Below are 6018 nucleotides of genomic sequence, written 5' to 3'. Positions count from 1 at the left end.
GCAACACGATGTCCTCGACAGTATCCGAGTCGGCCAAGCAATCAACAAGAATCCTAGCGCCGTACGCGGCACACGGCGGATTGCCTTCCTCATCGGGCCCTTGCACGTGCTTGAGTCCGCCTTGCCGTGGACCTCCAACAAACAGATCAGACCAGGGAATTCCACCCATCGCGGACTACTTCAGTGGATCAGCCCAACAACGACTGCGACACGTATATTGCCATATCGGAATTGGCAGAGCTGCATGGAGCATGGCAGAACTTTGCAAACAAAGCACGGGAGGTGTACGTGCACCTTCATGCAAAGCCAACTATGCGCAAGTAATCAAGACATCCATCTCCGTGGGCCCTCGTCCACAACACGCCACCGCAGCTTTCGTCGCCCTCGTCGACAACTCACCGCCACGGCTCTCGTCCACACACGCCACCACAGCCCTCGTCGACAACTCGCCGTTGCCGCTCTCCTCGGCTCTCGTCGTCCCTCGTCAAGAACTTGCCCTGGTTCACGTGCATCCGCAAGCGTCAAAGACGTCGTACTCTACTAGCAGCAAGCAACTTTGCCGCCGGGATTCTCCGCGCAGCGGCCTCTGCAGGCAGCTCACCTGAATCGCGTCCCCTGGTCCGACTACAACTTTGCACCCCTGTGGGCCCGGCCTTTGCACGGCTAACGTAGTCCGACAAGGGTCCGACTACATCAGGCCGATTCACGGCGCTGACTTGACCAGAGGTGGACTCAGTACTCGCCACTCACGTCTACAGCATCGATACCCACATGTAAGGCCTGATCGGATTATTCTTGGCCACTACATGCATGCTCAACTTCCGTCGACATGCAAGCAAGCTAAAGACAACTAAGAAGTGTGGACTTGGCGACGCAGACATCGGCAACAGAACCACGCGGCAGCACCCTGCAAGCCACAAAGCGGGCCGTCCGACTACATCTGACCAACTAGCAAAGCAAACTAAGAGCACGAACCCAGTATACAAGGTCATGCAAGAGCATTCAGACACGCTCGGGGGCTTTCGACCTTTGCCCGACTAGCGGCGCTGGGCTAAGCCTCAGTCGGACGTGCCGAGTGCTTTGTCTCCTCTAGGCTCCGGCCTTTTCATGGCCAACGCGGTTCGACTACGCTTCTATGACACGCCGACTACTTCACTCGGTCGTCAATCAAGCTAAGTCAAACTTTAATATTTTTATAAATATTATTTAATCATATATCTCCGGATATTATACATGTGCCCTTGCTGTCGTACTATAAAATTACGTTCCCGACTACTCACACAGCTCCGCGCTGTAGTCGGAACTACACCTAATGGGTGTATAACATGTGCTCCGCGCGCATTATCTTTTTTCTTGCGGTGCCGACTGCTCTAGTCTTCTCTTAACGGTTGCAAAAATACTTGAATAGTGCGAACTCATATGTGACGCACTGTTTACTCACATGGCTCATACGGTCACGGTCACGAACCTCACAACCATACGCCAGAGATACAAGTGCTTACACATACGGGGTCAGCTACTCGGAGCATTAACACCGCCTAACAAGAGCAAGACGCGAAAAATTTTTACATGCCTTTCATAATACTATGATCCGCTCCTGACTTATTATTTTACATGCATGGGACTTGCTCCCGATTTGATATCCCGAATATCAATAACTACAAAATTTGTATGTTTATATTACAGAAACTAGATCTGGGTGAGGTACATGCCTTCACACGCTACCTTACTCGGACCACTACTTAGTTGGGTGAGGTACGTGCCTCCGCGGACTGCCTCTCGTCGACAACTCGCCGCCACGGCTCTCATCGGCCCTCGTCGATAACTCGCAGCCACGGCTCTCGTCGGCCCTCGTTGACAACTCGCCGCCACGGCTCTCGTTGGCCCTCATCGACGACTTGCCACCGCGGCTCGCGTCGACAACTCGCCCTGCTGACCACCTCAGCTCTCGTCGGCTCTCGTCGACAACTCACCGCTGCCGCTGCCTCGGCCCTCGTCATCAATGGCTCTGGCTATCATTGTCAGCATACACGGCGGTTATCATCGTCAGCATGCAAACGGCCCCGATCGTTCCTTCTCACTACACGAACAGGTGGCTACGCTGCTACCTTACGTCCGCTACAGAGATATGCCGTTGATGGCTCACATCTCTACAACTAATGTCGTATCTATTTTACAAGGTACACAACCTAGCGTTGTTCACACCTTCGACAAGTAGCCATGCTGCTACTTTCTAAACTACGAGATAGGCCAGCTATCCACGCTGCTACACATCTCTTCGACTATGATGTCGTCACCTGACACACAATCTTGACAAGTTGCATACACTGGAGACTTGGCTATATTGCCTTTTTGTGAGATATGCCGATTACTCAAACGGCTCACATCTCTATGGCCGGTCTGCGCCAATTACCGACATTTAGTTAAACTATCGCATGTCATCCTGGGTAGGGTGATTCCCGAAAGCAAGGCACCTGATTCGTTCACTCTAGTGCGGGTCCCTCACAGTGAACAATCGTTAAAAGGCCCCATTGATACAAGTGGTATTACGCACTTAAGGCTAACAGTAGGGTCCAACATAGTTTCTAGCAACTATAGTGACTAAGTCAACTACTTTTTACTCGAATAACACTGTCTTATGCGCCTGCTAGGCCTAACAAGATGATATAGTATACATCTGATTTACACAAGCTACAATCTTTATCAAGACTAATAGTCTACCTTTTAAATAAAGGTTATATTAACAAGCCAACCCCCTCGAGCACTCGGCTTACTAACAGACTAGGCAGGCGCGCTTCGCCGCGCCCGTAGTGACTGCACATAGCTTTGGAAACAGCAATATATTCAGTAGAGTGGAGTAGATGGCAAGCGTTCACAGATTCATTAATCTATATATGTACAACAGAGTGAAGCGCCATTCAGTAAAATATACATTAGTTACATCATCAGGCATTGCGACACAAATGTTTAGGCTTCAACAGGAAGAGTATAGATGTAAACATCATGCATCATGGTAAAGAGAGGATTTATCACGATGGCATGTATGATCATTTCACTTTGATGTAGAAGTTGTGTGTACAGGTAGAGAAAAGTACAACTGACAAATTGGATACAGATCTACTCTGAACATTGATCTAAATTACTAAACTAAAGACATGGGCTTGATCATCGGCCGTAAAGAAATGTCTGGTAGAAGGATACATTCATCATTCATGCGTCATAAAAAAACAATTTGAGAAGTACTTCTTCCAGGAACACAAGGCTCATACACGCTCTCGCAAAAAAAAAAAGTCCATACAATAAAAGCATTTTTTATCTTGAAACACCAAATTTGCAGACTTTGATGCTGCCAAGCACACTACTTTGTCCTGAAAGCTGAAAACAATTAAATAAAAGTGTAAAGGGAATATCAAATAGGATATAAAGTTATAACGGTAGAAGCATATCGTTGAAACCATATATAGGCAAAAATAGGATATAAAGTAGTACATTATGCTTTTTCAAGCGGTTGAATAGACAACTACGAATCATCATTTTAATGTCAAAAAAAGAAGCACGGCACCAACAAAAGTGAAGCAAGACCATTGAGTTCCAGCTCTGCTCACTGTAGAGTCTAAAAGTAGGCTAAAGCAAGACAATTAAAGAAGTGCCCAAAGTCACCATACTGATGATATGCAGGGCAGGCTAAACTAAGGCCGGTTGGCACATGATATTCAGATTTGTAATAGAACCAAAATAATCAACAAATAAAGTAAGAACCAAATAAAGAAGAAGGCACAAACCTGGGGACGGGCATGTTTGCTTATCAGGCATGGTTGCATACAACGAACATTCTGCGGGTCTCATTGTAGGAGTCGGTCCTTGGGTTGCCGCTGAGGAGCGTTAAGACGATGCTGGGCACGTCGCGCCACCGGCACGCTCCCGCGCTGGCCCAGGCGGCGGCGGTTGAGGCAGAGGAAGGGAGGCTCCGCTACCGTGGGCCTAGCGATGGAGCGGAGGTCCCGTGACTCGTTCGGCTTCCCGGCCGACCTTGAAGGCGGAGCACGCGGGCGTCGGCGTTAAGCCGGCCAAGGACGCGTCCCCTGATGCCACCGACGGGATGGTCTGGGGCGTGAGGAGGGAAGCTGGATCTAGGTAGCTAGGAGGCGGCCTCCGCGGCGGTGCTTCTTACGGGGCGGTGGCGCCGACGTATGAGCGGTGGGCCTGCGATGTCACCGCTGGGGGAGAGGAAGCGCCGCAGCTAGGGGAGAGGAAGAGGAAGAAGAAGCGCGGACGGAGACGGCGAGCCTGGAGTCCCGGCGATTTTTTTATTACTATTTTCTTATTACTCTGACGGACCTGGCCCAATTTAACGAAGAGAGAGCGAATCGATGATGACACACGCACGAGCCTGGCTGCACACGATTCGTCAACAAGAGCAAAACAGTAATCAAAGCGCTCTCCTAACGTGGATTCCAACCGTAATCAGAGCGCTCTTCTAACGTGAATTCCAGAAGCTATATGGAGTAGTATATATATATACGCACTATGGACAGACTCGTCCTTCACAACTCTAAAGTCGGTCAAGATGTCTGGTCAACTACGTCTATCCCTCAAGTGTTAATGAACGCACCACTCGTCCTAAGTCAATTAGAACAGCTGTCAAACATGTTTTCGTCGAAGATGTTAATTGGCTGGGACTCGCATGATGCATTTACACACGTACATACACATCAGGAAGACACGAAACCAAAATCTGGAGCTGTTCGTGTGCTTACATGTTGACTACTGCTCGTTCATGGCTCAACTCATACGCGTAGGATAAAAACGGTATGGATATTTTCTAACCGTATTTAAAACCGAATCCGTTTAGAGAAGTTGAGATCTGTCCGTATCCAAGTTCGGATATCCAACATCCGATACTGTATCCGTATCCAAATACTCAAATCGCATATTTATGATGTCGATATCCAATCATATCCTATCCGACATAGTTAACACTATCCATATTCAAATCTAAATCCAAACAAAAATATAAAAACAAATATAATATCGATGATATCCGTTCGTATCCGATCCGTCTTCATCCGTGCATACACGAGATCAGCACGTCGATTTACTCGGACTATTGATTCGTCCCCACGTCAAAGTGACATCATGCCTTCACGATGAGGCTTCACCTGCAAGCAGCCAAAGAGGGACATCCACGTACCATCAATACGGAGTTAGACTCAAGCCATTAAATATTCCGATAAAGGCATACATGTCATCAAGGCTTCAGCCACGATAACCATCGGCCTGCCTTTCACGCTGACGTCCACTCAAAAAAGAGCTAAAAGCACTACTCCAAAAATGGTTCGTAACAATTGGATAAATTTTTTATAAGAACGGCTAGTGATAGAGCTATCTCTATAGTAATGTGCTTGGAAGTTTAAAGACCAGCCGCCCCTATAAATAGAACAGTAGAGACGGCTGGTGATATAAGCCACCTTACAAATAGGGTATGATTTGTAGGGGTGGCTCATTGACCAGCCACCCCGGTGTTGGTATTTGTAAGGGCGGCTGGTGATTGAACCGCTCCTACAAATGCCTCACGTATAAATACCTGCTATTTGTAGGGACGACTCAATCACCAGCCGTCCCTACAAATGACTCACATATAAAAAACTACAGCACATTTTTTCTCCTTGGGTCACTTACTCCAACCCGTGAAAGAAAGGTGGGGAGGCCTTGGACACCTCCCAAAAATTGCTCTACTAAGGGGGAAGGTTTTTGTCTCAAATATTTTGATGGAGAGGTTGTAGAAGGTAAGAAAATGCTATTCCATATTTTTTTTAAAGTTTTAATGGTTGGTTAGTGAGTAATTAGAGTTTTATTTTTCTCTCTCTTCTATGGTGCTTGAGCTACTTATGAAGCAAATTAGACCCAAGTTTTAAATGTACTAGGGTAAATTAGGGAGGGGCACAAGATCATACCCTTATTTGGTTCATGTTTCTTGATTTTAGTGAACAATTAGTTAGTTTTATGGATACTTCATGT

At 47.3% G+C, this 6018-nt stretch overlaps 1 long non-coding RNA gene across 1 annotated transcript; it reads right to left on the bottom strand.

Moving 5' to 3' along the window:
* Positions 1-2987: 2987 nt before the first annotated feature.
* LOC136452212 (uncharacterized) lies at positions 2988-4329 on the bottom strand. The gene is made up of 2 exons (XR_010758774.1): positions 3783-4329; positions 2988-3375 (listed from the first exon to the last, which is right to left on the bottom strand). It is a non-coding gene; the product is annotated as an uncharacterized lncRNA (long non-coding RNA).
* Positions 4330-6018: the final 1689 nt, after the last annotated feature.

Source organism: Miscanthus floridulus, chromosome 5 (assembly GCF_019320115.1).
Source record: "Miscanthus floridulus cultivar M001 chromosome 5, ASM1932011v1, whole genome shotgun sequence".
NCBI classification, from domain to species: Eukaryota; Viridiplantae; Streptophyta; class Magnoliopsida; order Poales; family Poaceae; genus Miscanthus; species Miscanthus floridulus.
The sequence above is the reverse complement of the archived record's forward strand: the minus strand, read 5'-3'. Positions and strand labels throughout refer to the sequence as shown.